The sequence below is a fragment of the Astatotilapia calliptera genome, chromosome 14 (genome assembly GCF_900246225.1).
Source record: "Astatotilapia calliptera chromosome 14, fAstCal1.2, whole genome shotgun sequence".
Taxonomy (NCBI): domain Eukaryota; kingdom Metazoa; phylum Chordata; class Actinopteri; order Cichliformes; family Cichlidae; genus Astatotilapia; species Astatotilapia calliptera.
Window position 1 is genome coordinate 17,041,317 of NC_039315.1, and position 24,910 is coordinate 17,066,226.

The following is a 24,910-nucleotide window of genomic DNA, read 5'->3' on the forward strand; positions in this document are numbered from 1 at the left end:
CATTATTTCATGTCATTGACTGCCATATTGTTCTTGTAATCATGCTTGCGTGAACTGCTGCTAGTATGCATCATGAAAATGTGATCATGTTTAGGCCAAAATTAATTTAAAAAAATTAACTCTTCACCGTAATGCAAACACATCTCTGGCATATCTCAGCTAACTTCCCATAACTCATAGACCATAAGTTTGGCATTAGTTTTTGTTAAATTATATTCAGTGGAGATTGGATCTGTTAAAAACAACTTCACATTTTTCATCTTGACATCGCCTGTCACCTGTTGGTTTGTGGGTGCACGTTGCAGCCTCAACTTTAATTCACTAGCACTGTCACAGTTTGCACAGCAAAATGCATTTTGCAAACTATATGTGGCCACTGCACACACTCACACACGAGTGGCACAGCAAGCCATATTATTTATTGAGGTAATTCCATTTAAAATAATTCACAAGACATATAAACTATAAACTTGATCCACTTTTAAGTTCAGTGAAAAAAGAAGGCAGCTAGCCTGTTTTGGCATCCACCTGCCACTTAAAGGGGCAAATAATTATTTGTCAAATTTAAAACATTTATAAAATAAATTACCCTCCTTTATAAGTGTAGCCATGGGAATGAAAATATGTTTTTTGTAATTTGCTATTAACCTGCTTATTTCTGCTCAGAGGTATTTGAACATTTGTGGTAATAGTCTGTGTGAGCATTTGGGGTTCTGCAGTTTGTGGCTCCTCTGCATTGACCCAAGAAGGTTGCTGCTTGGTTTCTGCACTCTCTTTCGCTCTGCAAAAAAAAAAAAATATATATATATATATACATATATCTCAGATATATTCAGGGTGAATTAACAAATGCTTATTTTGAAGAAACTGTTTGTCAGCTATCATGCCATGTGCTGCTGACAGGCATAGATGCATCCTGTCATTTGCGCCGATAACCGTATGCTCTCGGTGTTTGTTGGTAGCAGGCGTATGTGGGTTAAATATGTTTGTGTGTGTCTGTGTGTGTGTGTTTGCATTTGAGATGCAGGGTTGTGTCTGAGATGCAGCTCAGGTGTCTGTTGGTGTCTGTTGAACGACCTCGCTGCAGGGAACAGGCTATCAGGCTGAGATGGAGGCTATCATGTTAATTACTTTACACACACCCTGCCAGCCAAGCGTGCAACACAAGTGCTGAGCTCACACACACACGGACACGTACACGCAAACGCACTGGCACACGCACCTGAGTACATACACAATTAAGCGCGCACACCGATACGCACAAAATCATCCGTCTTTTCCTTTCATTTTGTCGTTTCTCTGTCTTCCTCCCTTTCGCTGTTTGAAGGCCTTGGACATCAATTCCCTTTTGCTTTCAAGAAAGATTGTTTTATATTCTAATCAATTCAACTCTGTCCTGTGAAATTAATTGACATTCATTCAATGATTTGAAATTCCTCCGAGGCTGTTCTTTTGTTTCAGCCTGTCAGTGAGCTGCAAGTGAGATCGGGCTAAATGTTTTGTCATCTCACACTCCAGGGTAAGCTGCTCCAAAGCATGAGCCCGAGGTCAGTTTAACCTCCTCACAGTCCCGTCTCCCGCTGCCTTTACAGTTTGCGAAGGGGATAGGGGAGGGGGATTCAGGATCAGAAACTTGGGTGAAGCCCATTCTTCAGTGGCAGCCTTCATATGTCTGCTCAGGACTATATTTTTTCAGAATCATGTCAGGGGTTTGAAAGGAGGTGTCCAGAGCGCCCGGGCCGAGGAAACAGAGGAGCTGGGGCAGGTTGATGCCTTTAGTTAAATGATGGTGGCACGCAGAGGGATTGCTTTGGGAAGTTGTCATCCATCATGATTTTAGAATGACTCAAAGCTGCACTCGGCTTTTTGGGGTTATGGTCTGCGATCTGTGATTGATGTGAAATGTGTGTGTTTGTTGTGTGTTGGAGAGAGGAGTGAAAAAGAGACTGTGTGTATTTATTTGCTGAAATAAGTTAAGATTGCCCTGTAGTTAAAGACTTCTTCTGGAGAAGTTTAATTTCTTCTCTTTTTGTTTGTTTTGTTTTGTTAAAGAAGCTGATGGATTAAAGTCACTCAAAATCAAATGATAACGACTCTCACAATGTGGCAAATTGTCTATACCTACTCATTGTTAAACGCAGTTCATCGCATGCCTTTTCCTGTGCATGCGTCTGTCCGCTGTTGTATTTCTTTTTTTTTGTTTTATGTCTGTCCCATTTGGATCTTTAGCCATCAGAATTGTTGTCTGAGGCCAAGAAAGATGCCTGGCAGATTTACTTTACCAAGTGCATCATCATGGCCTTGCCATATTGGTCCATTGGATTGACATTTATTTTAATTATGTATTTATTTTAATTTTATTTTCGGTTGTTACAGACGGGACAGACATGACTGGGGGATAGGACAGGGAGAAAGAAAGAATGAAAGAAAGAGAGGGAGGGAGAGAAAGAAAAATAGAGCAGAGAAGAGATGTTGAGAAAGGGGGGGAAAAAAAGAAAAACAAACAAACAAAAAAAGATGTTTTATTTGTTTAAGCTGAAGCATCTTGTCTGTCTTTTCCTTTCTCCTGCTTCTTTTTCCAGGTCCAAGTCTCACCCAAGTTAATTCTTCAATTAGTGCGATCCCAATATTCTGGAGAGATCATGGAGAGGGGCTCTTCCAATCAATGTCCAATTAACCAGGCTCTCAGAGAAGACGGGGGATGACCGCTCAAGCAGTTTTAGAAAAGACAGGGTTAGGGTGAAGGCAGAGGTTCAGAGGAGAAGGTGGAAAAAGGAGGGAATGGGGGCAGCTTGAAAGAGCGCTTAAAAGATGGTGAGAAGAAAGGATTCAACGTCTGTAAGTGGGTGGGGGTGAGAAGGGAGCATTGGGGTCTGAGGAGGTGGGTGTAGATGTTAGATGCTCAATCAAGTTGTGTGAGGACAGTGTAATTAATCCACTGAAGATGTCTGATTGCAGATGACTTTGGGAATACCAGAGTGGTGGCTGGGCCTGAGGGAAGGGGGAGGGCCGGAACAAGATGGATGCGGGGATGCAGGGAGAGGAAAAGCGGAAGGGCAAACAGAGAGAGAGAGTGAGATTAATCGAGACATGGGAGATACAGTACCTTTTAAATGAGAAGGATGAGTTTCAGTGACAATGTAAAAAAAAAATAAAAGTAAAGAAAAAAAGGGGGGGGGATTGATCATGTGCGGGCTAGGTCGACCATCACTCACAGCGCCGTGGGGGATAAAGACCTCCACCACCAGAAGTCACATGTATGTAAAGGAAGAAGCACGAGGCTTCATGCTCACTTAACTCCGACTTTCTCGCTGGTGAAACACTATCCTACGAGATAAATGGGTGTCTATCCTGTTCTAATGCTAATATGCTTTTAAGGTACTATTAGCTGGCAGAGGTTTGCTTTTATTTAATGGACTATTAATTTGTTTGAATGCATTTTGTCTCTGTGGCTACAGTACAGAGTTGTCTTGGCTTAAGCTCAGCTCTTGAGCGGCACGTGATTTACTTACCCAGAGCTATTTGGAGGCTAAGCCTTTATAATCTAATTAAATTTGATAAAGCTGAGCAATCATTAGAATATTATGGTGAGTACTCATCATACTGATAAGGTGATTTAGTTTTATTGTTATTAAATATATTTATTAAGGTTTTTTTTTTTTTTTTGCATTGCTGTTGGAATATGTTTCAGACTGCATACACTTTGTTGCAGAAGCCCGTGTGGGTTATAGAAAAGCAAATGTTTGTTGTTTTCACAAAGACCGTGATGGTAAACTGTGATGGATTTTCACAAGGCGTCAGTTCATGCGCAGGCTGGTAGAAATTGCTGACAAAAGTTGGATCCTCAAAATGTTTGACTTCTTTCATGGCAGAGAAGATGGGCTGAGTCAAAGGCCCCTTTTCCCCTCTTGACAGCTCACTTCAAATGTGTGTACATGTGGCAGACGGAATAGTCTGTAGTTAGGAAGATAGTGATTTATGTCTACTACTTTTGTTTCAAATTGTGTTTTTTATGTTAAATATGGGGGTTTGTTTCCCCCCCCCCCATATTTTTATAAAAAGTATGCTGTGATGGCTGGACTAGAAAAGTCTTGTATTAAACTTGCTTAATATAACAAATTGAATTTAAATGAAACAACTGCTCTGATTCTCCCTACTTTCAGCTTTGACTTAATTGCTATGTTTATAATTAATTAAAAATGTAACAATTGCATAATTTGGGGACTTTAGGGGAAGTGCAAAATAGCAAGTTAAATACCCATTTAAGACTCATTTTTCAACAACATTTGAATGAACTGGAATAACTTGTCACTCACTAAAACATTCAGAACTTGTAGTAATGCGTCTCTGCACTTGTGCACTGAAGGTTTTGTGTTTGGGACCAAAACTGACTTCTCAACATGTCTCAAAATGATGTTCTATGTGTGACGTGTGCACAGTGAAGATCTCTGCAGAACCATGTAATCGATGTAGAAGCCAGAATGCTTCCATTTAATAGTAATTAATAATTTAATAGTATTTTTTGTTCATCAGTTAAAATCAGATATAGATACAGTCGCTGAATTCAGAATTATTTTACTTAAAATTACCAGGTCCTGGTTTCCATGTTTATCTGATAGCATCAGACAAGTTGCTGCAGATTTGTCAGCTAAACCACTTTGAGATTATTTAAGCTTTGTGACACGGCACATTATCTTTGTGTGAAGCAGCCATCATAAGATGGGTAGACTGTGGTCATAACGAGATGGACACAGTCAGCAAAAATGCTCAGGTAGGCTGTGGCATTTAAACAATGCTGAGTCAGAACTAAGGGACCCACAGCCAAGAAAATATCCCTCATACCATCCAAATGGCACAACAGAAATCAAAGCTCATTAGACCAGGCAATTTTTATCCAATCATCAGTTGCCCAGTTATGGTAACCCTGTGCAAATCGTGTTACGGGGTGGGCTCCTCTTCTTCCAGGTTTGACATACTGTGCATTCAGAGATGCTCTTCTGTATCCCTTGATTTTAACGAGTGGTTATTTGAGTTATTCTTTCCAATAAAAGTCCTTTTTGCAAGTAAGATTGCAAACACAAACATGTATAAAGTGTTATGTTTGCAAATTCACAGCTTTTGTTTGCTGTTGAGCAGAATCTTTTAGGCTGGCAGAAGTAAGATGGGCCTCTGTTGGCCAGTGACAACTTGGCAAGGGCTCGAGAGATAAAAAAGAAATATGTCTTTCCCGGTCTTTACACCTTCACAGATACTGTACAAAATCAATCCAGGTATACATCAGTTTAAAGCTTTAGATAAACATTTGATTCCATTTATTTTACTTGCAATAAAACATTTTACAGTAGAGCGACTACAGCTTTGATCTCAAATCTTGATTTTACTGCAAAACCATTCTGTTTGGTTACATACTAAAGACATAAAATAATGCCACAATAGCTGAAGGCCAGAACTCAAATCGCATTAAAATTCTAATTTTAACTACAGAACTTAAACAATGTGATCGTTGCAGACTTACAGACTGCACAGTACATTTGTCCAATTGCTGCCACCATCCAGTAAAGATAAGGTAATAAATGAACACTTTTTCCCTCCAGAGCACTGCACAATATAAAATAAGATTAAATAGGATGTTTTGATTGGGCTGTGCTCTCCATTTTCTGTCCTGTATTCATTTACAGGACGAATGACATTTAATAATTAATGCAAAATTCTGGCTTTAAAACATTCAATGAATTATTAAAAATGAATATGATACTATTTAGTGGATTGCTTTTTATTTATCTGCATGCTTGGAGTGGCCAAGAATTATTACAATCACCATGGCAGCAAAAAGGGACTCAGCTTAGCTTTGCACTTGACTGCGACACTGACTTGTATGACAAAGTTTACACATTCGTGACTCAGTGTTGTAGAAACTTTTATTAACCCTCACGATAGTTCTATAAATAAATTACCATTTTAATGCAATAATCTAATGATTATTGGAATGAATGTGCACGATGTGTACGCGCAGACATGTTTCAGACGTTGATAACAGCAAAGAGACTGAAACTCGTGTGTGAATATAAATCCATTTATTTGCTGTGTTTTATACATTTTCTATTTTACTGGTAGATAAAACTAACTGTCATTTCAGAAAGTCTAACAAGTAATTTCACACATAGAGTTATGGTAAAAAGAAAGTTCACTCTGTCAGTGAAAGTTTTACATATCAGGGTGTAATAGAAAGTCATCCAGTGCTTTTATGGGCTTTAAAAAAAAAAAAAAAACTCACACGAACAACAACACATGCCATGTTACATCATTATTTATTTAACAAAAACTAAACCAAAATGCAGAAGCTGTGTTAAACATTAGCTTCACCCTATGATCCAGTAGCTTGCTGAACCACCTTTAGCAGTACTAGCTTGCAGTAATTGATCTGTGTGACTTTGTGAAGTCATTTTGGACCACTCTTCTTGAGGTTTGCAGGTTTACACACAACTTTTTTATTACATAACACGGCGACAGGACTGGAAAGTGAGGAGAGGACGAGCAGCAAAAGGGCCTGAGGTCAGAATTGAACCAGTCTGTTTCATTTAGCCTTACAGCAAATAGTTGCCTGCTCAGCCTGTGTGCTAAACCAGCACCCATGCACAGCTCTCTTAAGGTTTCTACTCAGCATTTCAGTAAGGTTGAGGTCTGGACTTTGACTAGGCCAATGCAACACCTCGATTCTTTTCTTTTTCAGCCTTTCTACTGTGAATTTGCTGCTGTGCTTGCGATCACTGTCCTGTTGCATGACATCATTTTGGGCCAAGCTTTAGCTGTCACACAGATGGCCTCATATACTCTGGTATACAGAGGAGTTCATGGTTGACTCAATGACTGCAAGGGACCCAGGTGATCTGGCTGCAAAACAGCCCTGCTACTTTACAGTCTTACTTCAGAAGAGGATATACAGAAGAGTATGCTACATTTAAACACTGCTTCTGGCTTCAGTTTTTGGGCAGATAAATAATAACTCAGAGTAATGTGTTATGTGTTATTGATAAGATCTGCTAAAGACCAGATGATTTTAAAAAATATCCTGAAATGTAAAAACTTCGAAATAAGAGGTTCTTTTGGCCATCACTGTAAGTAAATTCAAGTCCACATGCATCATCACACGGTACAATTTTTACATTAGTGCCATTAAAAAGAAACCTGTTAAAGCATTTCCTAATCTCTATGACATACAAAAAAATTACATCCCCTTGAGTTTAGTTTGGGTGGAACAATAGTGAGGTGGTCTGAATCTGGGCAGCATCCTTTCTGTGCGGAGTGCGTGCTCTCAATGGATGCTCCGGCTTTCCTCCACAGTCCAAAGACTTGCGTGTTAGACTGATTGTCAGTCTGGCTGTAGGTATGAATGTGAGCATGAATGCATGTCTGTCTCCCCACGTTAGCCCTGTGACAGATTGGCAGTCTATCCAGGGTGTTCCCCGCCTCTCGCCCTATGACAACTGGGAGTGGCTTCAGCCCTGTCGTAACCCTGAATTGGATAAGTGAAAGAAAATGGATGAATGTTGGGTATACGTCCAGAGGATTTGTAGTCCATTTATTTTGTGAGTGTTTTGCCTCATTGCATAGCAAGTTGATATTTCTGCCACCGCTTAAAAAGCAACAAGCCTGTGAATTCTCTGCAGTCTTGCTCCTAAGCTGTGACTCCACTCCTCTTCAACAGGCGTGTTTTGATTACTTGAGTAGCAACACGAACACGTCACCTTAGTCGTTACAACAAAAACACAATCTGAGTACTTTAACTCATTATAGGAACTTGTTGAACCCACCCAGATCGCGACACAGCACGTTGTTTCAATACTCACTATCGTCCCTCGTGGCTTGATCTGTAGGGCTCTCTAGTTTGTGAACAGCATCATTTCTGTGCGAGATCGGGGCCACGAGGTCCTGAGAAAAGCTAAAGAGAAAAGATGACAAAATAGAAATTAGTAGAGAGAAAGATAAACAGTAAGATGACAGTTTGAGATAGAGTGATAGGAATATACAAGAAGACTGCAGAGAAAATCATCCAGAGTGGAGAAAAACAGTGACAGGCAGTGGCAGAGTGGTGGGAGAAATGTAACAGACAGACTCAGGGTGAGCGAGGGAGAGGGAGACAGGCAGAGACAGACAGAGGGAGAGATAGACGAGCTGCGTGAGGATGCAGAGAGTGTCCCCCTCTCTCGGCTGCTGCCAGAGGCAAACAGACAGCCTCTCTGCTGGTGGAATGCTAATGCAACAAGCTGCTGCTCTCTTGTCTTCCCGCCCTTCTTTACCTTTCTTCTTCTTTAACTCTCCTCTGTGCAGAAAGTTTAGAGCCTATAAGACAAAAGCATAGACTTTGATAATGGAGACCCTGACCGTTTCATATTATTTGCACTTTATGTCGCGCCTGATTTGAGCAACCACGCCGATTCCTATTCTCTCTGGAAAGATTAATTTTTGGGGGCTAGTTAGTCGTACGTGGACGTGAGCGTGTTGAGGAGAATCTTAGATGAGTTGTTTTTTTCATCTCTCGTCGTCTTCTCGCCACCCCTGTGTCATACACTGACATCATGTTTGTCTGCAGCTCAGTAACTATGGCTACTGTGGTGTCACTTTTGTTTGTGTGTGTGTGTGTGGGGGGGGGGGGGGGGGGTAGGTGGGTGGGAGGTCAGCATATCGGTGGGGCAGTCGCAGGTCAGTCTGTCAACCTCTCTCTGTCTGTGTCACTGCTAGCTGACCTTTGACCCCCAGCTCTAAGACTCGGTCCAGCCGGAGAGACACAAAGCAGGTTTTTTTTCTCGCGACGATAAATGTCTCCTGGCATTATCTTCCAGCCACTTTGTTCTTCCATCATTTAAGACGTTCACATTACACAGAGAAATGGCCGCAAGTAAAAGACAGCGGCTATTTGTCCTCCGGAACTCCAGCGCATTTCCCTGCTGCGGCGACGGTCATCAGTTCTCAACTTTCAGGCAGGACATAACCTTGAGTGGAGCAAGTGGGTTGAGCATGCACCCCACCCCCCACCCCTTACTCTACGCCCCGACACGAAAAACCACACTCGCGGTCTGTCCGCCGGTGTGTTTGTCTGTCTGCGTGGAGATGGCAGGTTCTGAGAAATGGTGGCACGCTCTGAAGTGCGATCCATTTAGATAGCAGCGAGGTTCTCTCCCTGTGCACATGCACACACTTAGCTAAACACACGCAAGACACCCAGACACAGACGAGAGCATGCGTGCGCTTCCAAACACACAAAACGACGTGCACATGGGCACAAAGAAACAGAAACAGATCTCCCTGCTCCATATACCCACACACACACACACACACACACACACACACACACACACACACACACACTATATGCAGCAGTCTCTTGACATGCACTTGCTTGGTTGACAAGTCATCTCAGATAAGCTTGAGTGGCAGGTAGGGAGTGTTGACTACCAGTGTGTGTAGAACACTCTGCTCGATATCACAACCTTATGATTATTGTGTAGTATTTATTTCATCAGATTTATATTATTTACTTCTAAAATAACAGGAACTCATTTCTTAACAGATATGGAGGATAGTATTTTTTTCCCTCATCTCGCGCTTACTGTTCAGTTCATGTGGTATTGGGTTTATTTCTTTTTTTCCCCTCGGTTTCATTTTGGTTGTTAATTTCCCTGCCACCTTTTTCTATCTCAGTTCAAACATATTGCACTGCCTCCGTCATCTAGAGAGAATCTTGTCAGTTTTTTGGCAGCAGATGTATGTTCAAGCTATATTTTGAGGATTCAGGCCTTGTATACCCTCCTGCATTCACTCCTCCTCTCTGCGCTCCTCTCTATCCCCAGGCCTCCCCGTGCTCCATTCCTCTATTTTCTTATCTACTTTCTTCTCCTACTTGCTCCTCTATGTCATTGCCAAATCTCTCCTGTCTGCTCTTCTCTGTCTTCTCCTCTCCCTCTCTCCTAACTCTCTCCATTTCTTTTACGCAGCCTCTTCTCTCTCTATCAGTCTCTCTATTCTGTGACTGCTCTTGCTGGTCCCCCTGTGGCACACCGTGTCGTGTCCCTAATTTATTTATAATTAGTGCTCTTTGTCGGGATGCGCCGGGAATGTTAAAGTACACGCCACCTCGCTCTGGATACAAATGGGCTGATGTTCCTCCATCCTTTCTGCCCGCCCCAGCTGCCCCACCGACACGGCCACTGGGATGGACAGATCTTACATCTCAAAGCCAGACACAGGTTCTTAAAATTATAACGACTCCACAGAGGAGGAAGCTGTGCGCTGCAGGAAAAAAAAAGGGCTATTTTAAAATTGGGCTTTAAAAATGTGTTAGAACATGTCAGTGAAATTCAGTTTGCACTAAATTTTTGTACTCACTTTTAAGAAGTGAGTGCACGTTTCTTAAAATCAACAAAGGAGAGAGGGCTGGCTGCTGCACCGCAATCAAGAAAAATATGACTTGATTGTGCAACATATTTGAAATTCTTATCTGCGCAGATCTTTTTTTCAATTGTTCTGAGATAAAAATGACTTAATAGGAGGGAGAGTTTGCAGGCTGACTGACACCTGCTGAGATACAGATACACATTGTCAGTGCACTCACCTGTGCCGCACCTGAATGCAAAACAGAATAACAAGATTGGACAACATGTAATCTGAAAGTGTAATTTATTAAACATCCTGTTGAATTTTAATGGCCATCACTTGTAAAGTTGACTTGTTTTGGGGATTCGAACTGCAAAACCCCCCCAAAAAAACACACAAAAATGGCCCACAAAAAAAAAAAAACACAGTATTTTTTTATCACACCACATTAATGTCAATGCCATCGTCAGACATAACGTACACGACCAGATGTGACGGCGCTGACAGGCTTGCTGTGTGTGTGTGTGTGTGTGTGTGCGCGTGTGTGTGTGATCAGCCAGGAAGAGCTTTTGTCCTTGGGCTGAGAGGGCACCTGGCTCCTCTTCCTGTCCTTGTGATCTCTCTGTTCCTTCTCTCTCGTGCCGCTCTATCCTTTCTCTATCTGTCTCTTTCTCTCTTCCCCCAGCTCGGATCCCTTCATCCCCCCATCTCGCTCACTCCCTCTCCTCTGCCCAAGGCGATGCCGTCCTGCAGGCTTTGATCAGGGGGCCAGGGAGGAGAGAGGAAGTGGGTCAGAAAGTTGTGCTGGAGACTGCAGGAGAACAAGGCTGGAATATCGAGTAGGTGAGGCTGGGAGTGGGAGAGAGGGAGAGATGGGGTAATCTAGTGAGAAAGTGATAGAGCGTGAGAGGGTGAGATAGTTGGGGGGGGGGGGGGGGAATAGAGGGAGAGTGCTGGTAAAGAGGAAGGGAGGAGGGGTGAAATGGGGCAACCGTGAGAGGTAGAGGGAGGAGTGGGGGCTGCCTGAACTAAACGAGTAGAAGCAGATAAAAAGAAAATGAAGAAAGCAACAGGAGGAGATAGAGGAGAAGGACGTGGGAAAGAAGAGGTGTCTTCATTTACTGAGAGGAGGAAAAAAAGACAACACATTTGTCTTGAACGTGATGCTCAGCATTTAAACAGCAGGTTGGAGGATAAGGCCCTGTTTTAACTAATCTACACAGTGCAGGACAGATAGTTCAGCCCAGTGTGTCTGCATGTATGCGCAAGCCTATGAATGTGTGTGTGTGTGTGTGTGTGTGTGTGTGTGTGTGTGTGTGTGTGTGTGTGTGTGTGTGTGTGCGTGAATACAGGCAGTATAGCCCTGACTGTGGCTCTTTGTTTTTTTTCTATAGATCATTAAGATGCAAGCTTTATTAATATTCAGATCAAACCATTAATATTCGCAGAGTGTTTCTGCTCTCCTTGTGTCGTCAGCTCACCTGGGACTGGGGAGGGCAGAGGAGGAAGAATGGAGGCGTGAGGAAGGGGCAGATGGGAAGAGGGGGCAAAAAGAGGAGTTTACAGGGTAAATCAAGGAGGAGAAATACAAGATGATTGTCGAAGAGGAGAAAGGTGAAGCAGCGGTGATGACTGCATGTGACTTAGGAGGGAAGGGAAGCAGAAAGTACAGTGGAGGTGGTGGAGGTCCTGCAAAGGGTTGGGTGTATTGTGATGGACAATCTGGCCGTGCGGGGCTGTGGGGCGGGGTTGGAAGGTTGGGGTGTTTGGAGGCTCTACCACTGGGACCGTGAGGTGAGAGGGGTGAGGGATTTTAGAGGAGAGATTGGAAGCTTTGGGGTTTTGCTTGTGGAGTAATTGGGCCAATGGGAGGCTAACCATAAACACGCACACACACCAGCACTCATATATTTAAAAAACACACACACACGTCAATAGCACTTTGTTACACTTCTATATTTAAGAAAATCACAGCTATTCACAGTCATGCATGTGAATACATATTTTGATTTTATCAAGGCAAATAATAGCTGCAGAGGTACTCACCAATCACGGATCTGTGCAAACCACTTATACACGTATGCATGCAAAACATTAATGCTTTTACTCAGAAAACATAAAGATGTGCACACCTTTTGGGGGCTTCATTTAATTGTTTGAATCAGTCGCAATGTCTTACGCTTGTTTGTGAAATACCGAAGCAGCAAATCATCACAATTAAGATGCAAAAATGGAAGACAGTGGCTTTATTTATGGTTGAGAAACAAACAATTAATTATCGAGTGTTGTCAGTTCGTTTAATCAATTATTGACTAATTCTTTCACCTCTACTCACATTTATGTGAATACGCGCCCTTTATTATCTCTTGTATGCATACATGTACCCCCCTCACGCACACATTAATACACACAGCAGGCACTCCAGTCAGTTACAGATACACTCAGGCATGCACAAAAGCGGACAGCAAATTAAAGTGGTAATTACTTTTAAGCCCAGAAAGGTGAAGGATTGTATGGCAGGGAGCAATGGGTCACTGTTGAATAGAGAATAGCGATGCAGGCAGACAGTGTGAGAGGCAGATATGCAACTCAATGAAATATGGAGGAGCATATTCAACAAAAAGGAGAAATGGCTCCTTAATGGCCACATGCCCTCAAAGAATTATTGTCTGATAGATTTGGAATATTATCTACTCTGTGGCAGTTATCTTCAAACACCCTTTTATGCCTTTTGTGCGCTGCTGTATAGGGAAGGGGAAAAATGCAACCTAATGGTGTCATTTTGGTCTAATAAACACCAGTAAACTGTTGTTTATGTGCTCAATTGTAGGACTTCCACTTTAACAGTTGCTACTTGAATGTCATGAAGAAACTACCTCTTAATTACTTAGAACAAGACTTGGAATGTTATAATTTTGCTTTAACAGTTATGATCAGTAGCAGAAGGTGACTATTATCCAAAAAATCTAAGATTATTTATCTGGTGCATTTTGTTGATTAATCATTAAAGATCACACAATTAGTCATTGTCTGCACATTTAGATATGGTATGTTGAAATTCATTGTTTATATGGTTGGTTTATTTTTGGAAGTTTTCAGCAGAACAGCTTCATTTTCATTCAGCGCACAGACGCAGTGTGTTTTTGCTGCCAGTTTCGCTGTGTTTACTTTCTACGGAAACAGAAAGTAGGGTGTGTTAGGTCAGGGGACACGTTATAAATCTCATCTGTCTTTAACATAAAACCGCCACAGGTTTTCTTCCCATTGTTTGTGACCTAAGCTTAAATAGCAGCCATAAGTTCTCTTTTTGTAAAGTAAAGTAAATAGTCGTCACCTATGATCCCCGAACAGAAGATGTTTTTTTATTTCCCAATAAATTTCAGCTGCATCTCATGTCAGAGTTTTTACGCCAAGTCAGATTTTGGGTTAAGAACGAGCGTTTATGCTTTTAGTCTTTTCTGTAGCCTCACTTTCCTTCCTTTCCTGCTTCAAATAAGGAATAAGCAATAAGTAAATGTGAATATAGTGTACTTAATTATAAGTTTACTCCTCCCACTAGTTAAAATAAACAAACTTATTTAGTAGTTAGAGTTACCTGTCACATGGCAGGAGCTCAATACAGTCACTGAGTATCAGAATAGGGAAGAATAGTGGCTTTCTGTGACACTTCAGAGCAAAGCGTGTAATAGACACGCCAGTCCATTGTGTCTATTTCACGCTTTGTCTCTCCAAAACATGAAATGGAAATGCATGCAGAAGTTACAGCAGGAGGAGAGAATATATTTAAAGGGAAGAAGTCTCTAGTGAGCAAGGAAGGTAAGAAGTACATTCCAGAAATGATAAAGCTAGGCAGCTAATATGGATTTACATGTAAATGTGTCAGTAATGTCCGTTTAAGCGCTTTCCCGTGATTATTTTCATATTGGCCTGAAATAAAATATCTCAGCAGCTTACTGCTACATACTGAAACTGGTAAAGTGTCAAATGGACACAGTGGACCAGCGTGCCTATTACACACTGTGTCATGATACTGTGGTTGTTGGGGTCAGATGGGCAGGTCTGAGTATTTCAGAAACTGCTGATATACTGGGACTTTTCCTGCACAACAGTCTCTAAGGTTGATAGGGAACGGTCTGAAAAAGAGAAAATATCCAATGAGCAGCAGTTCTCCAGCTGAAAGTGCCTCGTTGATGTCCAAGATCACAGGACAAAGACCTCCGACATCAATGTGAAGCCAGAATGTTTCAAGCTGAAGGGAAGGCAACAGTAACTTAGATTGCCACTTGTTAAACCGAGCAGGCCTTTGGCATTACATGTTTACAGTCCCGATCAAAAGTTTAAGACCACTTGAAAAATCATATTTTGCATGACTGGATCTTAACGAGATTCCAAATAGAACTTCAACGTGCAGCAAGAAGAAATGAGAGTGAGAAAAAACATTTTTTTGAGCATCCAATTTACTGCAGTTATTTTTCAAATGGTCTAAAACTTTTGATCAGGACATTTTGAAAGAGAGAGATATTGACATTTTGCTTGGTTGGTGCTGCTGTTGTTAGGTTAGTTCTTAGCTGGACTGCAGCATGTGACAGTTAAAAGCTGCACTTTATCTGTTAGCAGTGGCTCATAGTGAAAGCACCCATGCATTTTACTCCTTGTTTATATCCCTCCATCTATTTTCTTAACACGTTAATTTTACCTTCCTCTCTCTCTCTTCCTCACTCTGTTGTTGTGACTGCTGTCCCTCCTTCTGGACTTCTCCACAGTGGGTGCTAGCAGCAGCAGCCGCCTGTAAATGTGAGGCCTGGTTACTGGTTGGTGCTGGTACTACTACAGCTAACACGCCGGTTAATTTGACATGTTTTGCTCTATCTAGTTTTTAGTTTTAGTTTTTTAGCTCCATTTTTTCACCACTTCTTCCACATTAAACTTCCACAAGTTGCATCTGTGCACCTAAGGTATAGGATGTAATGAAAATGAAAGAATGGGCTGCTGTCAGTGTTTGTACGGCCAGTGTGAACTTTGCTATAATAATGGGGGATAGTTTCTTGCTACACTTAGGATCTTTTAGTACCAAAAGTGTTTCATGCAAGTTCCACAACCTTCCTGGTGCTTTATTGCGCACAGCAAAAACAACAGTTTTTCGTGATTTTTAAAAAAGCTTGGTCTTTTAATGCATGTGGTATATTTTTAGCCCCCCTTACAAGATATTTCCTTTATCACTAACCTGTCTGCACTCCTTTCCTGAAAGGGCAGTTTACTGTCACTACATCGAACTTACCACAGCCGATAGCATGTGTAGACAGGCGGAGAAACAAGGTCAGACATGGGTGTGACTGTCTTGTTGACTGCTACAGTCATTACACGCTATACCACTTGCATGTGAAGGCCCACACTTACAGAAACACACTGAGTAAGGATTTTTTCCCCCATTTTTAGTCTTATTTATTCACCTGATTTAATTACATTTCTCATTCAGCAGGCCGTGTTAATTCTCCAGCTGCAGGTTGTGGTTTATCTTATTTCCAGGAGCACCCTGATTTGTGCAGGGAACACCTGTAATGCTGCTCTGCGAGGCAAGCCTCTGGTGCTAAACTCAGCCTGTGAGGGCTCACTGTCACAAACACAGACACACACACACACACACACACAGTCAGATATTCCCCTCAACTCTCCTTCAAGGACGCCTGGGGAAGACTTGGAGGACAAAATCACACACTCCCTCTACCAGCATCTCAGACGCGCCGCACTTCTAATGCAGACAGAAAACCTCCTCCAAAGAGACTAGGCACACACAGCTCTCTCCCGCGCAGACACACACTTAATCTTACACACACTCAGAGTTGTAGATACACCAATAGTCTGAAAGGCCTTGCCACCTTTCCATCCATAGGAAAAGCAGGACAGTTTAGTATGTGCCATTTTTCTTTCTTTTACTAATTCTTGCGCTTTCTTGCTCTCAGCTGTTTCAAGATGTTGTGTGTGAGTGTGTGTCTGTGTTTGCATGTGTGTGTGTGAGGTAGAGGGGGCTCTCTGGGACTCTTTGACGACCTCATTCACTCCCTTCTTCCCCCCACCCTGTCCGCGCCACAGTCGACATGCCCAACAATGAGGTTGGGGCGGTGGGGGGAGTCAGACAAAAACCACTGAATGCGTCTTCATTTGCCTGAACTTTTCACACGTCTTTTCCCTTTTGTCGCCGGCCGCCAGTTCACTACTGTGCTGCGAGCCACTCGGCCAGTTTCCGCTGGCGAGACAGCCAACCAAAGCAGCACTTTTCCTCCTCCCTCCTCTCTCTCTGTCAAACCCCCCCCCCCCCTTTCCACAATGTTAAGCCCATTTTTAGCTTGACATAATCTGAAATGGTACTTAACTGAATTTATGTCTACCTCAGTGCATTAACTTCTGCTATTTCCTCTTTTATGTTGCTGTTTTTTGCAGCGGGTGCAGCGACAGAGGGAGCGGGAGGGAGGGAGAGATTTGAAACTCAGACCACGGAGTAGACAGCCTATCAGTATTCAGTAGAGAAAGTGAGTGATGGAGGGAGAGAGACGGAGGGAGAGGGAGAGGGAGAGAGAGAGAGAAAAAAGAAGGAGGAGGGGGTGATGTATCAATATTCTGAGTAGTGTTTGAGGGCAAGGGGAACGAATAGAGGAGAGGGGACGGGGGAGGAGGGAGGGAGGGAGATTGGTGGGAGAGAGAGTGCTTGAGTGAGTCTCTGAGTGTGATTATTTGTTCAGGTATATGTTTGCATCTTTGATTGAATGTGTTTTTGTCTCTCTCTGTGTGTAGATTTGTTAGTCTTAGCATGCATGGACTATGGACAGTAGCTGTATGTAACTAAGTGCCCTCAGTTGCAATTTTTGGACGTTGTACTTTTAAAAAAAAAGTATTTCTATTCTACGTGTCATCAAAGGTGTTATTTAATTCAGAGTAGAAGGCAGCAGGCTTTTGCTGACTGGCTAAATATTTCAAATCTTTGTGAGAATCTGTTCAAATCAGTTATATGTCTATGGCAGCTGTGATTGGTCAACTCTGGAGAACAGACGAGGACTATACTCATGACAGCCCAGTCCATTAAAAGTGGGGGCTGTATTGCTCAACTTGACCTCTCGATATCCTTGTTTGTTATGTTTGCGTCTTTAAACAATAATGTAAAAACATATTTTAAACAAACTCGTTTAGCTCCGAGCTCTTCATCTGAGTGTCAGGCTTTGCAGAAACCAGTGTTTTTGAACATCATTTCCCTCTTTTGTCTGTGTTGAATTACCAAATTCAAACTCTAAAGATAGTAACACTGCGTCTTGAGCTATACATTTATGTTGAGCCAAAGCCTGATTTGCAACAGTCAGATAACAGCAGGATGTTTCTGTTTGGTAAATAGTACATCCCTGAGAACGTGAGTTAAAAGGGAGTTTTTCCTTCCCAGTGTCGCCAAGTGCTTGCTCAAAAGGAGTTGTTTGATTGTTGGTGTTTTCTATGGATGATTGCAGGCAAGAGATCAAAAATTATAGCGGACATAATTACACATTGTTCTTGTCTGCACCTGTCTCTGTCCACAACCGAGCAAAAGACAAGAAAAGAAGAGGTCTGTGATGTGCTTATGTCTCCTCAGCACGAAAGTAGAAAAAATAGCATTGAAAACCTTTCAGAGAAGTTGAAAGCCCGGGGATTAGATACATTCACCTCTTTATTTGAAATTTTGTCTGTCTTTAGTTTGGAAATCCAACCTTACATCATTATATATATAACAGAAAGTAAGGTTTTAGAGGTATTAGGGTAGAGTATAACTGATACCCTTTTAAAATAGGCCTACTTCCGTCTTCATTTGCCTTTGCACAATGCCTGTAATGATCATGTTTACCTCAAAATTTGACCAAACTTTTGGCATGATTGGCAACCCGTCAAGATGGTTCAATTAGTCCGCCTTTTTTATTTGTTTATTTTAATTTAATCATTCATTTTGCAGACAGGTGATGATTCTTATCCCTACTTTTATTTTTTCATGTCTATTTAAGTGCTATTTATGACACTATGTTTGCACTGAAGCACCGCAGCAATTTCCTAATGTTGTAAACCTGCTCAACATTTGGCAATAAACCCCTTTCTGATTCTGATTTTGTTATTAAATGGGATATGCCAAAAACAAGCAGTCGATAGTCTTGTAGTGAAGTAATATTGGGATAAGCTTCCTAATATAATTCTAATTCAAATCTTGCTTTTTTAAACTTTTTTTTACACTTTAGAGTGAAATTAATAAATGATCATTGGTTCTTTTGTGATTATCACAGCTTTTAGAGTTTAAAAGGGTCCAGAAACTTTTATATTTCTGAAGTTCTGCAAGTAAGAGTGCCTGCAAGAGACATATTTAATGACATCTTACTCTGTGTTAGTAGAGTAAGATGTGATTAAATATGTAGTGTTGCAAAATCAGTTTTACCCCGGTTTGTTTTATTCTTCGAAGCTTCCAGAGACGGCACTGGACTCAGTAGTCATTTCACAAAACCTTTATTCATCTTTATTCATCTTCATTTAAGCGTGCATCTTCTAGAAGGGAAGACGAGGCCGGTGTCCATCTGCAAAATCTTCACCCCTTTGTTAGTTACAGCCAGCTTTATAGAAGCGACCCCATCATAAAACCCCCATGGTGTGCTGCAAACTCTGTGTGTCTGTGTGTATGCACGAGCACGTGAGTGCCTGTGTGTGCGCGTACCCGTATGCCTATGTGAGTGCACGTGAGTGAATGTATGTGCGTACCTGTGTGTATGTGTGAGTGCACGTGAGTGAGTGTGCGTGTGGATGTGTGAGTGTAACAGTTTAAGCGCTGTGTGTGTGTGTGTGTGTGTCTGCGTACGTGACTTCCTGGGGGTCATAAAAGTAACCTCACCCAAGCTACACCAAATTCCTTTAGACCACATACAAAACAGAGTTAACATATTACAAATATTGAGACCACCACTCTGCATCCACTGGGTCGTTGGCCTCTTGTTGTCTTACATTTACAGATCAGGTGGAGAGTCTCCTGCGAACCTACTTCTAAGTTATAACAATTAGGAGTTTTTATTAAAGGTACAAGCATCAGCAACCCCCAACTGTAGCTTCCTGACTCCTTTTATTTATGACACCAGACCCCAGTGTCCATAAATTCCTTTCTCTCTAAACAATTACACACACTCTCAGGCCACAGCTAAACCAAACTGAAACACAGACCAATCCTTCCTTATTACTGTGATCTAAACAAATTTAACACATTACATTCTAATAATTATTTTTTTGTACTCACTGTAGTTTATGCTTTCCAGTATGCTTTCAAGGTAAATACTTTGAACTTAGCAGCTCATTTGTGCATTAGTTTGTGAACTTTATGGAGGTTTACAAAATGTAAGGTCTAAGTCATCATCCCTGAGCCTAACCTTAACCCTATGCTATTACAATATTAATTCTTTGGGTTTTTTTTAATTGTTCTCCAAAGTCTTGTTAATCAGAAAACAAAAAAAGTAATCATTCCAACATGCATAAAAACTATTCTTTCCAAAAAACATCCTTTTTTGCTTTTCTCCACAACAGTGTTATGGTTCTGCTAGTCACTGAAGGTGACTTGCCTAAAATAACCTCAGTTAATCACAGTGTGAAGTAAAGGATATGAGGTTTATGTCTTAAAAGACAAAGCGAAAGTAGATAACATAGTTACAGATGATGAATAGCAGGATCAGGAAAGCGTGTCGTTTCTGTTCGTGTCTTTCTTTTAACAAGTCAAACTTTTAAACACAACTTTGATCTTTCGCTAACCTTAGCCAAGGTAGCTCTTATCTTAAAAAATAGTGATGTCACGCTTGTGGCAGCTTTGATTGATTAGGACCTAAGCTGTTTGTTTTCCGTGATTTTAGAGATGGAAAAAATTGAAAGCTGAACACGTCAAAAGTAAACATCAGAAAAATGTTTAGTTTAGTGTAAAACAGTGAAATATTGGAGAAAATTACTTACAATTTCTGGGGTACTACTTATTGTTCAGCTGAGGATAGTTTATGTGTGTGTGTGTGTGTTTGTGTATGTACAGGACGGGGAGTCATTACAATATGTTTGGATGTGATGGAATCTCCCACTTGTTTTAGTCATCCTCTCTCCATCTCTTTCCGTCTCTCTTTCCCTCTTTTACTCTGGCTGCTAATCAGCATTTGAAAGGCAGCTTTGACAGTGAGAAAGAAAGTGAGGGGGGCACATGGAGGTGGGGATAAACGAAAGCATGAGACACAGCGAGTTAGGGGGGGAGAGCCAGCCAGAGAGAGACTGAGGCGAGGGGCTGTACAAGCATGCCTTTTATATTTACTAGTGACTGAGAGAGAGAGAGAGAGAGAGAGAGAGAGAGGGAGGGAGAGAAAGGGAGCAGCTGAAGGCAGAGACAACTGGTGTGCACGGCTTTCCCAAGAGGAAATGAAAAGAAAGAAGCTCAGCAAGGAGAATGAATGAGTGAGCGGGAGAGAGGAAGGGTGGGAGGGAGCATGCTGGCTGGAGAGAGAGTGAGTGAGAGAGAGAGAAAGAGATTCTCACACTGGCTGTGTCCTAATCCGAGTCCATCTCAAAGAAGCAGCGGAGCAGAGTGTTAGTGAAGTGAGTCTGAGAGCCGAGGAGAGCTACATCAGCTAGCTCACTCCACTTCGCACAAACACACACAGACACACGTTCTCCCTCTCCTTCTCGCGCTCTCGCTCTCTCCCTCTTTCACAAACACACACACACACTCTCCGTGCAACGGGAGTCCACGATGTGTCCGGCTGCACGGCCACGGCTTTTGTGAAAGTGAGGGGATTGCCGCTGCCCCTGTCCCAGCCCCCTTGGCTCACACACTCAGTGTTTGCCTGCCGTGTTTAAGCTCGAGGTGCTGGTGGAGGTGTGGAGGGAGGGGGCACTGCCAGGGCAAAGCAGGGGCACCAAAAGGGAGGAGGAGGAGAAGAAGAAGACGAAGAAGAGAAGGAGGAAGAAGAAGGAGACAAAGTGGATCAGGTCGACAGCGGTGGATTGAATGTTGGAAATGCCCGTCAGGTGAGTAGATAATGGACCTAACAACTTACAGTCAGAATGAATACACATGCATGACCACACACACACACACACACACACACACACACTGATCACATTGTAAAGTTCTGTGACTAGAAGGAATAACTGTGTCTCCTTTTATTTAATAATTTGGTTTAAAATGACTGAATTTTGATCTGTTTGTTTGGTGTTTGCTATGATTTTTAAATGATTTGTACAAGATTAAATTTTATCAAACTTTTATTGTATTTTGTTAAATCTACTTCAAAAGTACTTTTCCACCCCTTTAGATGAAAGATAAGCTTGGTAGCCATGGTGATAACATTTGTAGCCAGTCTCGTTTAGGATGGGCGATAAATGTTTTAGTTGATTTCATTTATATTGCTAAATTAGTCCATCATCAGTGTGGTTGTTATTACAAAGATAGAAAAAGGACACATTGGTAAAACTGACCGTATCCTTTCAACCTTTTTTACTGGAGTCTGTTTGTACTGTGTCAGCTTGTTTAAATCTATTTAGTTAGAGAAAAGAAAAACACAGAAATATGCTTTTTTTTTTAAAAGTCTAACTTTATAACATTTATTATGAATAATATTAATACACATCAAGCATACCGCTTCCCAACAAACTTCTTCATCAGTTCAGTTAAGCTGGCAGGCATTTTCACTCCAATCTTCATTTTTTCAGATAAGCCGAATAATTACGCATGTTTATGTTTTGTGCTGAGTGCACCTCTTTGCAGATTTCCTGTGCTTGAGTGTGTTTGCGCGCGTGTGTGTGCGTGCCATTTGAGATATGGAGGCACAGAGTGAACGGCTGCCTGCCCGTCTCCACCTGCAGAGGCAGAATTGGTCACAGTTTACTGGCTTGGTAACATTCGCTGCCTTCAGGGTGTTTGCAGCAGGTGGTCCAAATTGGCAGAATGACTGTGACAAACGCACGGTGTTCACTGCTGCTGTAAAGTAAATAACAAACTATCACAGAGTGTTTTCGTTTTGTTTTTTTTTTCTTTTTTCATAATTTTTTTTTTCTGTTATTGTGCTCAGAGGCTTGTCACTGGAAGAAAAAGTCAGATTACCAGAATAGAAAAATGCGCATTTATGAGTATGTGCGTCGACGGGCAAGTGCAAAAATGGGATTTGTTTGATTTCCTGCCAGATTCAGTTTGTAAGTCTGCACTCCTCCATATGCGGATATTTGCCTTGAGTGCTTATTTTGTATACTCTCCTTCAGCATCACTCTGAAATCAGTGGCATGTGTTTGTTATAAATTCTGCTCCGTCTCGTACGCCACCTAAAGCATCATTTGCAGCCACACCTGCTGAGATTGCAGGTGCTGCAGATAAAATCCAACCAAATAAGTACGTTCAGTGCAGACTTCCTCACTCGGGTGTCAAAATGTTACCAGCAGTTAGAAAAAAAAAAAGTTACCGTCCACACTGGTGTAATTTTTCAGTTTTTCCCCCCACTTTTAAAAAATCGGCATTAGATGAGTAAAGACTGGATCAGAACACTGACATGAAGCAGGGTCAGGCCGAGTCATTGCATGAGCACGGTACAGTTTATACCCCGACCCACTGAGCCACCAAGCTTCCCCATCCGTTTCACTTCTTGCGTGTGCGGGACACTTTGGTCCTGACCTACCTTCGGGCCTTTTTTATTAGTCCCAGATGCAGGTTTCTTCTTCGGCTTTTGCATTCAGGGAGCTGCAGTTTATGCCAAAGGGCAACTGTGTGACAGAAGCTGACTCGGATTACTGTGTGAAAGTGGAAATGTTGGTAAGAGCCCTGTTTGAAGACTGCAGAAAAAAGAAACAGGGAAATGTGATAAAGGCTGCTCTGAGATCACCTCTTTTTCAGCTCATCAAAGATCAGGGCTGGCGTGCATTTCTGATGTTTTTCTTTGTTCGCTTTGCATAAACGATGATCACACGAGTGGATAAAATTGCTCATTTCAGAAGCGCAACAGCAGGTAGGCATTTTAGGAATTTATCTTGGTTAGTAGACAGAGGCAGGCAGCCACTTTTTTTGACTCATTGACAAGTTCTCAGGTAGACAGACACCTCGCCTCGCCTCTCCCTTCCTCTTTCTATTCCTCTCTTGATATTTTTGTCTCTCTCTGTTGCTCTCTTCCACACACAGACACACACCAACGTGGTCAGTGTGTGGCGTGTTGACAGACAGCCGCTCACACACTTCCAGCTCCCGTCGTGCGTGCGTGCCAGTGTATGTGTGAAGAGCGTTGACAGACAGTGTGTGGGTCTGTGACAGAGGGTGTCAGCGCAGTGTCAGAGAGATGTGTTTAGTGTCACACTCTGCTGACCTGATCTCCGGTCGGACTGTCCACTCCGGCCCCGCTGTGGCTCCTTACATAACCCCTGCTGTCATTCACACACCAGCCTGAAGGGATCCACCACTCTTTTGTGCGCAAACACTCGCAGACACAGTTATTTAGTGATATGCACACAATGTATGGATGTCCACGTTTGCAGACACTTTCCCTCTAGATGGAATACCAGATCAGGTGTGGGCTTCAGAGCGTTAATCCTCACTCTTTCGTGTCTTTTTCTTTACAATCTCTACTTTATAGTTTAAGTAGAACTTACGCAAAATATATCTGGAAATGTACAAAAAAAAAAAACGCATCTGTGTGGAAATATAGCATGAGCCCGGCGGGTATCCTGGTTCCCCCAAGTGTACTGCCAGACACCTACACATCTTGTTCAACGGTGCTCTGAACTCTGACATTTGCACCATGCTAATTGATGTGTCTATATTAGCATGTGGACTTCTCTGTGCTGGTGTGCAGAGCTAGAGTGTGCTTTCAAGTCCTGGTTTGAGCACACACATTGCTGTTTGTGTGTGTGTGTTGGAGAGATTGAGTGACCCTGTGTGCTGTTCTCTGGCCTGTGGTTATTTGGAGGTCAGTGCTGATGTGGTCTCTGCCTGCGGGAGTGGATTTACCATCTTCAGCCGTATAGAGAGCTGCATCCACTTGGCTGACTCTTCCACAGCGAGAGGGAGAAGTTTCTGCCTTCTCTCTCCCTTTTGGTGTTCGCTCACTATTAGCTTAGATTTTGGGAGCGCTTGAAAAAAATAGGAAACGCTGCAATATGTGGGAATGTTATCAGTATTCCCCTTACATGTGAGCACACTGACATTCTTTTTAGAAAAAGTATTTGAAGTCTCACTTTTCACCTCAAGCCTTCCCTAGCATTAATGTTGGAGCATTTAACCCCAGAATAGACTGCATTTATTATTTAACCTTGTGCTCGGGGGTTTCTGTTTGAAGCATATAAATCATAAAGGTCAAAGATGGTTAACTTAATGATGGACGGAACATTTTAACTAACTTACTTAATGCAATTTTTTTACTGCATTTTCCCCTCAGCCATATCCATGTTTTAATGTTTTGTACTCCTGTTAATACTTTGTAGTTGCTCTGGTGCACTATTTAAATATCTAGTGTATTCAATTGGAACTGAAATATTATTCCTGCCATATGCA

At 42.1% G+C, this 24,910-nt stretch overlaps 1 protein-coding gene across 3 annotated transcripts in view; it reads left to right on the plus strand.

Moving 5' to 3' along the window:
- Positions 1 to 24,910, plus strand: part of npas1 (neuronal PAS domain protein 1) — a 61,485-nt gene that overhangs the window by 3,788 nt on the left and 32,787 nt on the right. For 2 of the 3 annotated variants that reach the window (XM_026192035.1, XM_026192038.1), the window contains exon 1: positions 19,189 to 21,408. The exons of the other annotated variant lie outside the window; for it this stretch is intronic. The gene's annotated coding sequence lies outside the window, so the exon portion shown is untranslated. Of the gene's footprint in view, positions 1 to 19,188; positions 21,409 to 24,910 lie in introns of those variants that run through there. 3 annotated transcript variants of the gene reach the window in all.